Source organism: Phyllostomus hastatus, unplaced genomic scaffold (assembly GCF_019186645.2).
Source record: "Phyllostomus hastatus isolate PE091 unplaced genomic scaffold, TTU_PhHast_1.1 phas_contig_80, whole genome shotgun sequence".
Classification (NCBI taxonomy): Eukaryota; Metazoa; Chordata; class Mammalia; order Chiroptera; family Phyllostomidae; genus Phyllostomus; species Phyllostomus hastatus.
In genome coordinates this window covers 39915520-39927600 of record NW_025333960.1, presented here as the reverse complement: position 1 = coordinate 39927600, position 12081 = coordinate 39915520, and positions in this window count along the sequence as shown.

The window sequence follows — 12081 nt, the reverse complement described above, 5'->3', positions numbered from 1 at the left end:
AATCATAAAGAAAATTTGAAATATTTTGAACTGATTTAATGAATACACCACATATCAAAACTCGTGGAGAAAAAATGTATGGGTTGCAACTAAAACTGTGCTTATAAATGTAGATCTTTACATGCATGTGTTAGAAAAGAAGAGAGGCTGGAAATTATCCAAGCAATCACCTCAAATTTTACATTTTTTTTAAAAAGCAGAAGAAACTCAAAAATAACAGTCAAAATATAAAACACAAATATATACAGTAAAGGGAATCAAGTTCTTTAAAAAGACTAAGGGAATTGATCACCCGGAATGAGCCTGCCGGAGAGGAAGGAGGCAGGGTGGGCAGGATGGCAGAGCGGCCCCCTGAGAAGTGGACATGGGCGAGTTACTGCAGAGCACACGGGCACTGAAAAACTGAGGAGGAGCCCTGGCCGGTGGCTCCAGCACACCGGAGGGTTTCAGTTCCTCACTGGGGGCGGCTGGGGGGAGGGGGGCGGGGATGGATGTTTCTCTCTCACTCCCATGTTTCTGTTTCTCTCCCCGCTTCCCCTCCCCGCCCGCCCTCCCTCTTTGTCCCCCCACCAACCCTTCTTCTCCCTAACACCATGTATCCTTGGGTAAGGATCTTTAAAATCTATTTAAGAGCATGTAGTGACTACTAATAAATTTTAGATCCAAGTGAAGCGATCTTGGTTAAGTGATGGCCTCAGGAGTACACACACGTGTCAGAACGAATCAAGCTGTACGCTCTGCATACATGCAGCTTTTGTGTGTCAGTGACGCCTCAGTAAAGCTGTTTTTAAACATGGGGTAAAATGAACAGATTTTTTAAATAGCTTTCTAAAACTGACATTAGAAGATCTGGAAAATTAGAGTCATCCTGTATCTATTGCCCAAATTCAATCCATAATTTTAAATCCCACAAGGAATTCCACGGGCCCAGATGGGTTCACCAGGGAATTCAACCAAACGTCTCGGACAGATAATGCCCATCTTACACAGACTCTTCCAGAGAATAAAAACCCTCCAAGTGCATAGTATGAGACCCATATAACCTTCCATATAAAAAGTCTAACAAGAACAACATAGGAATTAAAATTGTAGGCCAGTCTCTTTCATTATTGCTGATGCAAAACATCTAAACAAAACATTAGCAAGCCAGCAAAATGTAAAAAGCAATGTGTAAAAATACATCATTATTAAATTGGATTTGTCATCCAAAAATCAGTCATTCACCCAATAAAGAAGGAAAAGTAAATGATCTTGATAGATGCAGAAAATTTTCTTTCATAAAATTCAACAATCCTTGGGTGATACAAATGTTTAGCAAACTAGAAAGATAAGGAAACTGTCTTAGTCTGATAAAGATTATCTACCAGAAAAATCTACAGCAAACCCATCAGGCTTAAAATACCAAAAACACTGGGAGCAAGAAGAGATGGCCACTATCACGTCTTCTATCCAAAGTGGCTCTGGCCCACGCTGTGCCCGCCAGAGTGTCCAGGGAAACATACGGGAGCCTGCGCTGCCTGAGACACAGCATGGAAGACAAGGGTGGCTGGGTGGGTGGATAGAAGGGTGGGCAGATGGGTCGTGAAACAAGTGTGGTGAACTTGGTGGAACCCAGAAAGGTAGAATCTGGGTGGGGGTCCGAAGGTGTCCTCTGTAAAACTCTTTTAACCTCATGCCATGTTGTGGGAACTTGTGCTGAGATATTAGCCCAGAGCAATGTTATAAAAACAAGAACAAAAAAAAACAAAGATTAGATTGGGCGGGAGGAAAATAAACTGTCATTATTTGCAAATGGCATGATTTTAGATCATCTGGAAGAATCTGCCAATCAACTAGCAGAATTAGCCAAAATCACTTGTATTTCTGTATGCCAGCAGCAATTAGAAAATAACACTTTAAAGGTATACCATTTGTAGTAGCATTAAAAAATACATCCATTCAGTACGCAGAGATCAATCTAAAAAATAAAATGTGAGTAAAATTAAAACCCTGGGTACGCGGTGGGTGGTGAGACTCACGGACAGGAAGGCCCAGCCCTGCAGCCGAAAGGTCGTGTGGGTGAGGGGGCTCCAGCTGACGCTCCCCCCTGCCCACCCACAGCCTCTCACAGGCTGGTTCGCCCTCAGAGGGCACCACAAAGCCTCCTGGAAGAAGAGACGTCCAAAGTCTGGTCCTCTCCCTACACTCTGCCCAGCATCTGGTTTTGGCCTGCCTTCCTAAGCCCTGGAGGAGAGCCTGGCCTAATTCCTTCTCCCTGCACACCGAGGGCTCCTTACCCACAGTGGGTGGCTTCCCACCACCCACCCCCAACAACCTCCTCCAGGTCAGTGGCACATTTTAGTGATTTTATGCAGCAATGGTGAAGTTGAGGTAATTTAGGCAGAAAGGGATTTGGTTTTGGATGGTAGGTGGCTGCCAGAATCTGGGGCGGAGGGGAGGGGGACAAGGAATTAAGTTTGGGCACTCTACAACCGGAAGAAAGTCGCCCCCCAGAGCAGAGAGCTGCCTTAGCTGCTGCCCCACCAAGAACTCGGCGCCCATCCACGCAGCTAGAGGCCAGCCGGTCAATGCTGCGCACAGCTGCCCTGAGGAGCCAAGTGCCACCACCGTGCCCTAACGCCCGTGCACCTGCCACCCACCAGTGCCCACTCCCACCTTCCCAGTCTCACCCAGGGGCGCTGCTGCCGAGAAGGCCCGCTGCACAGGGGCAGGATCGTGCTGCATTAGCCAAACCATGGCGTCTCCCACGGTACTTCCTCCTGCCGCTTGAGTCTCCAGTAGGATCATACTGAAAGCATGGCAAATGCAAGTTTGTTGAGGGCAGGGATTTATGTCTGATTTCTATATATTTGCTTCTCACACCTATAACTGCCTGACCCCAAGAACTGTATGTTGAAAATGCTAGCATTTAGCACAGTTTCTAGAACATGGTAAGCACTCAATAAATTATAGCTAGTATTATTTCACATGATAGAAATCCCCAGAGAGGGCTAATTCAGCAGCCCAGCACCATCTTAAGGAACTAGGCTCTGCCCATCTATAGCTTTGACACCCTCTGGCTGGCTCCCCTCATAGTCACACAAGGGCTGCCACCATTCCTGATGTTGCATCAAGGCATGATCTCATCCACTTTGGAGTGAGGGTCCTCTCCCACAAGGCCCTCACACTTCCATTCCCAGGTCTACTTCCCATACCCATTCCTCAACCATCACTGGCAAGGAGGGGAACCTGTCATTGCGGCAAACCAGTCAGGATCTGGAGCCTGGCCGGATCAGCTGTGTGGAGACAGTGAATACCAGAATATGTGTCAGGCTCTTTCAGGAAGAAGGAAGCGGCAGGCAGGGGCGGAGAGACAACCAGCGGTGTCAGCTATGAGCAGGGAGCAGAGTGTGGCCGGGGGTGGGGGGGGGAGGCCAGAGCCAGGTTTCTCACAAGAACCCCCTCGGCGCGCTCCAGAGTCCCGACGCTCAGCCCCTGCAGTTGGACGCAGCTGCCCCAGAGCCCAGGACAGTGCCCAGGACAAGCGCCGGCTCAGGCTGCAGAAGCTCAGGAGGTGAGGAGGGTGGATGCACCCTGGCCCCAGCCCCACCAAGGCCCCCACACCAACTGCACGAAGGAACGGCAGCTTCCCGGTCTCCTGGAGTTTGGTTAATAGGAAACAGGGCGTGCTGGGGCTCCGTTCATGACAACCCGAGCCCTCAAACTGGAAACATCTGTCCCCACCATAGCACAGCCTGCCCAGCCCAGCTCAGCCTCACGCCGAGGGGCCCACCCGGCCCGGCCTGGGGAGCGCAAAATCCTCGGGGGAGCCCCCAACCTAGGAGGGGTCTCCAGCTCCCGGCTTGGACCCCTGAGCCTCATGGGCTCCCGACCTCAGCATGCTGACTTCAGCGCAACCCCCACCCCAGGCCATGCGGGGTTTAGGGCTGATGTCCCCAGAGAGCCCTGGGCTGTTTTGTTTATGACCCCCCCGCCCCCGCCGCTTGGGAGGGCTCTCCCTGCAGTTCCCCAGCCTCGCCTGACACGCTGCTGGGATACCCGTCCCTGCTGTCTCCCCCAGTTCCCTTGCCCCTTTGAGGCCAGGCTCAGAAGTTGTCTCCGCCAGGCTGGTGAGAAGTTGCCCATCCCCTTGCTCAGAGCCCCCGGCAGGGCCCCTGCTCCACTGACCACGGAGCTCTCAGGGCGGCACCACCCGAGCAGCCGTCGCCACGCTGGCATCTGCAAGGCCCCCAGAGGCAGAACGTCTGGGGCAGAAGCTACGAGATACACCTGAGACCATGGAGCAAGGCAGGGTCTGGGACCCATGGGCTCCCCAAAGCACGCTCCCGACACTCCCGACTGGTGTCACTACTTCTGGGGCAGGATCGGCATGGTTTCCCCTGATCCGCTGAGCGGCTGGCCTGGCTGCCTCGAGGCACCTGTGTGGCCTGGGCCTGTCACCAGACCCCTCTGAGCCTCAGTTCCTCAGTCTGTCACGGGGATGACAGGCCTGCAGGCAGCAGGACTGCAGGACCCCCCCGAGACGACAGAGCAAAGCGCCAGGCAGTGGGTGCTCACGGCCGGCGGGGACTTGGTGTCAGCAGCTGCCTCCAGCACAGCAATGCTGCCCACACTGTCGGCTCCGACCTGAAGTCCCCTGGATGACAGCCTCAGACAGGGGGTGTCCCCTGGTGTATGTTGAAGAGAGGGGGGCGGGAGAGTACCCAAGCCCTGGAAAGCTCTGCCCAGAGCCTTGCCCCTGGGGAGAGCATCCTGGTGGGCCCTGTTTCTCTCCTGGTCCAAGGTCGAGGTAGCAGCAGCTCTGCTCCCAGCCAGGGAAGAGCATGTGTCCCATCCACCTGGGAGGAGGCTTAGCCTCACGGACCCGGTATGAGCCAGCCTCCTCCAGAAAGCCACGCTAGGCCAGCCCAGCCTGTGCTCTGCCTTCCTGGGCTCTCCTAGCTCAGCCACAGCCCTGCCACCACCCCGGGGGGGTTGCCCCTGCCAAGTGGCACCTCCCTCCCAGCCTCAGGATGGGCTGGCCTCTACTTCGGGCTGCCGTGGCCCTCGGTCCCTCCACAGAGCAAGCCTGAGGACATCCCCATCACACAGATAGGAGCCTGAGGCACAGGGACCCACTCTGCTCCTGCGTGGGGAGGCGGGGCTGGGGGGTGGGGCTGAGCATGGGGAGAACTGGCCTCTGAGGAGGGGCTGCACCAGGGAGGGAATGGCTGGCAGGGAGCTGTTGGGCGAGGGAGTCAGGGACGGGGGCTCTCTGCCAAGGCTGGCCAACCAGCAGGCCTCCAGCGTGTGTACAGGGAGGGGACACCGCTGGCATGCAGGGCCATTTGCACCCCCCCACCACCTCCACCCCCCCCACCAGCACACCAGCCCCTGTCCTCCCAGCACCCTCAGTAGGCCTCCAGGGCCTGGGCCTGGGTACCATCGGCCCCTCCAGCCCCGTCGGGGATGGGTGCTGGGGAGCAGAGGGTGTTCAGACGAGCGGAAACACCCTGGACCGGCCGGGGCCCAGTCCCCCCCCGCCGCCCCCCGCCCCGCCGTCCAGAGACCAGAGAACCAGATGTGGGCAGAGGCAGCCGTTCCGAAACGCTCACATCTTCACAGCCGGGCCGTTTTCCATGTCCTCCGGGCAACTCTGAAACAAGTTTGTAAAACTGGAATTTTAATAGCTGGCATATTGGCGCGCGTGTGCATGTGTGTGTGCGCGTGCGTGTGTACGTGTGTGCTGACACACGAGTCTGGGCACCTCTGGCGGCTGTTGCCGCTCCGGCATCTCAGGAGACAGTGGGCCGGGGGAGTGTCTGGAGTGCACCCAGGCCCACCTTGGGCCGCTGTGTGTGGAGGCGGGGCAGAGCCCTCAGGAGCTGGGGGCGGGGGGGGGGGGGGGTGGCGACAGCCTCACCTGAAATGCCCGCCCCGCACACGCCCAACACTCCTGTGCCCCTTCTCCCGTCTCAACCTGGAACCCGAACGCCTCTGTCAGCTCGGGGCACCACCATACACCACAGCCAGTTATTTCTCGCGGTTCGAGTGGCTGGGAGCCCAGGATCCTGGGGTCAGCAGGGCCTGGTCCTCCTGAGGCCTCTCTCTCCACTGGCCTTTAGGTGGCGGGCTCCCCCGTGTCCTCCCGGGGTCCTTCCTCTGCGTGGGTCTGTGTGCCAACCTCCTCTTCTTGCAAGGACACTAGTCATACTGGATTGACATTCTCGTGACACGTTTTACCTTAAAGACTTATCTCTAGCCCTGGCTGGTGTGACTCAGTGGGTTGGGCATCATCCTGAGAACCAAAAGGTCACCGGTTCAATTCCCAGTCAGGGCACATGCCCCGGTTGGAGGTGTGAGAGGCAACCAACCGATGATTCTCTTCTCTTTTTCTCCCTCCTTTCCCCTCTCTCTAGAAACAAATAAATAAAGTCTTGTTTAAAAAAAAAGACCTATCTCCAGAGCCATACTCCTAGGTACAGGGGGTTAGGACTTCAGCCTATGAACTTGGGCGGCTCAGCCAACTCCGACACCCAATGCCAATGCATGGGTTTGCCCTTTGTTCGTGACCCTTCACTTTAACTTCCTCATTTCCTTCATCTGTTGGGCACTCAGTACAGTGCCACCCACACACACACACTGATGTACTCTGCCCACCCATGCCCAGCACAGGGCCCACCACCCTGGGTGCTGATGAGAAACTCAAAGCAGTCCGTGGCCCACCCCACCTAGGAGGCTCCCCTAGCTCACCCCCAGTTACCGCACCCATCAGGCTTGCTCTCCCCACACCCCTACCCTGTGGGTCTTGCTCCACAATTTGTTGACTGGGGACTGTCTCCGTGAGGGCAGCACCAGACCCCAGGGACAGGCTCAGGGACATTGCCATCCTGGGCACAGAGTGGCTCATACCCACTGCCCAGCTCCTCAGGCAGAACCAGAGCTCATGAGGGTGAGGAGCTCGAGAATAACTGGGAAGAGAGGGCTGTCTTCACGTTTTGGGATGAACTGATTTGCAGGTAGCCAGCTGGGCGGTGCACCTTGAGCTGGCTGATGGGGGCATCACAGGGAAAACTGTGGTCACTTTGGGACTCCCCTGTAGGCTGGGAGCATCCCCACAGCCCACGGCTCGGTCAGCTCCCCAGTGTCCTCCCTCCCAGCACCTCTGCCCCCTGCCAATTTGCACCATTTCCCCATGGCTGCCTCCCCAGAGGCCAGCCCAGGGCCTGGGGGCCACAGTGTTCAGACAGTGCCCGCCTGGGAATGACCAGCTGGGTGGGGCTGGAGGGACACCTCCTGTCACGGCCACAGAAAGTCAGGGGGAGAAGCAAGAAGCTGTGGGTGCTCCGGAGGGGGCTCTGCAGGGAGACCTGGATCCAGGCTCTGCGTGCCAGGAGATAAGCACAAGACTAAGGAGGAGATTCTGGAGAACGCCCCCATTCAAGGGGTGACTGCTTGAAGGGAACCCACCCAGGGAAACCGAGGCACGGGCGGTGAGGGAGGAGGCTGCAGCCAGGAGAGAGGGAAGGGTCAGAAGCCAAGGAGGCCAGAATGGCGGCCAGGAAGTGAAGCCACCCAGAGCCCCCGGGGGCCTGCGGTGAGAGAGGTTTCTGCGGAGGGGAGGGAGCCAGAAGCAGATGGCTGCCGCTTCGCGCACCAATTACCGCACAGCAAGGCCCCATCCACGACATTCACAGAGTCTGTGGGTCGGAAGACGGGGCAGCGCGTAGAGGGAACAGCTCAGCTCCACTCCAAGACGCCTGCGGCTTGGCTGACAAGACTCCCCAGGGCGGGAGCGGGGAGGTCACGCGGCCTGGAGGTGTCCTCACTCGCGCTGGTGGCCATGGTCACACTTTGTTTTGCTGCTGCCATCTTCAGTGGAGCTGGGCAGAGGAAATGTGCTCACACAGGACACTGACGTGCAATCACTCTCAAGATGCTGGGTGGGCCCGGGCCGGGCAGCTTGGCTGGCCAGAGGGCCGTCCCGGTAGGCCAAGATTGTGGGTTCCCGCCCTGGTCGGGGCGCACACAGGAGCCAGCCAGTGAGTGTGCACACACGAGTGTTCCACACAAGTGGAGCAACAAATCGGTGTTTCTCTCTCCCCCTGCCAACTCTCTTTCTAAAATCAATCAGTAAGATGCCATGTGAACAAAGTGTGTGCACCTGTGCGTGTGGCAGGAGTGCCTGTGTGTAAGAGAGACAGAGAATGGAGCCATCACATGCACGTCACCGGCCATCACATCAGAGCCCGGGGCAGGGCGACCCCGAGGTTGAGCCGTGCACGTCCCTCGCTTCTGTACTGGCGCCCGGAGTGAAACCCCAGCCCTCCCGCAACCGCAGGCTGAGCCGGGCAGGAACCGTGGCTTCCAAACTGCCCCGTCCCCCCACCCCACCCCAAACCACCAAAACTCCCTTCTGGGCCCCTCACCTTTCCCCTCTGGCCCCCCGGTAAGGCTGCTCCGTGGGCCCCACAGGGAAGGCAGTGCCCCCTACCCCCAGCCTGGTCCTGACGGGCACCTCCCAGAGACGGGGCAGGGGCGGTGGGTGACAGGCAGTGTGACCTTAGCTCTGAGACTTTCTGCCAAAAGGGCCCGCCCCTCTTACCTGAGTCACAGAATTCCTCCGAGGCGGGTGGGGCTGCAGCCTGGAGCCGGGAGAGATGAGGTCACAGGTCCAGTTGGCCACAGTCCCACCCCTCCCTGGGGCTTGGCAACTGAGCTCAGGTTTCTGGGAGCTCACTGCCTAGACTTGGAGTCTCGAGAGCAGGTGGGATGCCGTCTGGTGATGCCACATCCCTTTCTGGGCTTTAAGTCCCCCGCCACTTGATGGAGAAGCCAGGGGCCTGGGAGACCCTGCGAGAGGACTGGGAGGAAACAGCAAGGTTCCTTCGGGGGAGGGGGCCTGTGTATGAGCAACAGAGGGGGAAATGACAAGGGCAGGGGGCCGGTGCAGGGAATGGCTGGAGTTCTGAGCCAGTGTGGCTCTGCAACGGTCAGCTTCCACAGCCAGAGGGCCACAGCGAGGGGAGGGCCGCGTCGCCAGGCCGGACAGCTGACAGCCCGCCCCCTCCCAAAATGGCTGGCTCCCGCTCTCCGCTGCTCCGTGGCCTCTGGCCCCTCCAGGCCCATCTGGGCCCTCTGCAGCTGTGTGCCTCGGTGCCACCTGTGACACTGTGCACTCCTGGGGCTGTCCCCTCCGCATTGCACCCTGAGCGCCAGCTCCTCGGCGGCTCCTTGGCAGGAGGGGTTTCCCCCCAGTGAACCCCCACCCACAATGGCTTCAGCGGCGCCCCACCCCCATGACCTGGGAGTGAGGAGGCGATGAATCCTTTCAAAGTGGGGCCCAAAAGGGGCGTCAGCTCCTACTGCAGAAGACCCCAGACTCGAACCTCACCCCCCCAGCCCACAGCCATGCCAGTACCCTTAGCTGGGCGTCCGGGAAGCCTGGGCGTGGAGAGGGTGCTGGTGGACCCTGGGGACTCGGCTGGTGCCGTGGTGAAGGAGCAGGTTCCTGCTCAGTCATTTATTTACCAGGCCAATGGCCTTGGGCAGGGACGAGACCTCTCAGAGCGCACTGCATCATCTGCGACATGCGTTTAAGGGAAGTGCCCCCTTCAGAAGGCTGCTGTGAGGGTCACACATGATGTTTCATGAAGGGGGCCCAGAGGCCCAGCAGCCCTCAGGCCCCCGCCCTGCAGGCTGAGTGCAGGTGGGGAGTGAGGATGAGGCAGGGCACAGCCCCAGGGAACGAGAGTCCCTGTCAGAGGGCGGCCCAGCCAGTGGGCACCCGGCCCCGACCTGTTGATGAGCCGTGCAGGGCTGGAGGGGCACAGGCTGCCTGAGATGCTCAGAGGCCTAGGGAGAGGCCTGCTGAGCACAGCTAAGGAGCACAGGACACTCCCACAAGGATTTCTACTGCAAAGCCACCAACCAAAGGGGGAACATTTGGGCCTGTTGCCCCAGCCCTGAGCAGCCATCTGCAAGGGTTGGGGAGCAGCAGCGCTGGCTGAAGACCTCCCCACCTCGTCAAGGCAGCTGAGCGAGCACCTGGGGCCCAGGGGTGCACCAGGCCCTCCCTTCCTTCAAAGCCCCAGGCCTGAGGCCCCTTAAGGGTTCAGGTCAGCGCTCCTACGGGCGTGCACAGTGCCCCTGCCCGAATCCCCTCTCAGCACTCCACCCCTCCGACCCTCCCGAAGTGAGAGAGGTGTTTACCTGAGAGCACCTGGCGAGGTGGGTGCTGGAGAGCAGCGGCGGCCTCCCCCTGGAGACCCTCCTGTGTGGAGATGCGAGGGGTGGAGACCAGGGTGGTCCGGAGGGGTGGGCAGACCTACCTGGGCCTTTTTGTTCCGACTGCCCTGACGTCCATGGGTTTGGTGCAGCTGGAGGTGGGAGGCTTCTATTTCCCAGAACCCTCAGCCCTCAGGGTGGTCTCTTCAGTGAGCCTTCTCCCTCCTGTGCCTCAGTTTCCTCCACCTGCCAGCAGGCACCTGCTGACCCTTCCCCCAGCACGGAAGTCACAGCTAAGAAGCCCCGGGCCTCCTCCAGGAGGACTGGTCATAAACCCCTCCCAGGCCTGAGTATCTTCCCTCGGCCCCAGGGCTCAAGCGTGACAGAGCTGACTCACCCTGGAAGAATGGAGCCTCTTCCCTCTCCCTGGAAGCAGGAGCTGAGGTCAGGGTCCGGGTCCGGTGCTGGAGAGGGCCTCCCTACCCCCAGCTGGCAGGCTGGCAGGCCTCTTCCCCTCCTCCTGCCCCTCCAGCCCCTCCACTCCTCCTCCCAGCCCTCCCCAGATCCACGCGTGCCTCTGCCTGGAGGCGCGGGGCGGGAACCCTGGTGGAGCCCTGCTGTGCGCCAAGGCCAGGCCGGATGGATGCCGGGGTTGCCTGCAAGGGGGGCGGAGGCCTGGGAGCCTGTGCAGTAGGCTGCAGTGGGTCTATGTAAGTGCACTCGAAGATGCTTGCACAGCGACAAAATCACCTAACAACTCATTTCTTTCTTCTTTTAGAGAGGGGGGAGGAGAGGGAGAGAAACATCGATGTGTGAGAGAAACATCAATCGGTTGCCTCTAGCACTCCCCCAGCCAAGCGCCAGGCCTGAAACCCAGGTTTGTGCCCTGACCGGGAATCCAACTGGCAACCTTTCGCTTTGCAGGATGACGCCCAACCCACTGAGCCACACGGGTCAGGGCCCTAGTGTTGACATGTTTCTCAGAACCCACCCCCATCATTAAGCGGCACACACCTGTAAATGTAAAGAGCCTCCCTGTGACCCAGCACACACCAGGCGCTCAACCAAGCCTGGCTTCATGTGCGTGCCTCCTCTCTCCACGCTCCCGGGCACACGGGCACCCTGTTTGGGGTGGGCACCCTGCTTGGGGTGGGCCCGGGATGTGTACTCATGAGTGTGGCCCAACCTTCGGTGGCAGAGCCGGGCCCACTGGGGCCTCCCAGAGCCCTCAGGGTCCTCAGTCATTGGTTTAAGGGCAAGACCCCGCCACACTGTACTGAGCTTGCATAATCCCCTGTAGCCCTTGTGACAGCGCTGTCTCTAGGTAAGCAGTCTGTCATCGCAGCTTGGAGAGGTGGTAAGTGCTATCTTTAACCACAGTGTCACCGACGAGAAATGTGAGCGTGGGCAAGGAGCTCGTGGAGGCAGCACAGACACAGGGAACCGGGCTGGGCCTTGAATGCAGACTGGCTGGCTCTGGCGCCCCGAACTACTTCTGCGCACAGTCCCTCGAAGACAAGGAGATAAAGGCAGCTGGCTTTAAAATGGCCACAATTATCGTGGACTGAGGAATGAGACCCTAGGGTCTCTGCTCCCTAGACACAAGCCAGACCGGCGCCGGGGTGCAGGGCACCTGCGGCTCTCCCAGATCTTTCCTGTCTGTGCCTTATCACACCCTGCCAGGGAGCAGCCGGCCCACAGCCGCCGGCACACCATCCCCAGGACACTCACCCCGCTGGGGGCTGCGTGAGCCCCGAGGAAAATCCGCCTTTGCTCACAGGCTCTGTGCGGGCTCCAGGAGCCCTGGGAGGGGACCCAGCTCCTCACTCACCAACTCTGTGACCTTGGGCAAAATTCCTTAACTGCTCTGAGCCT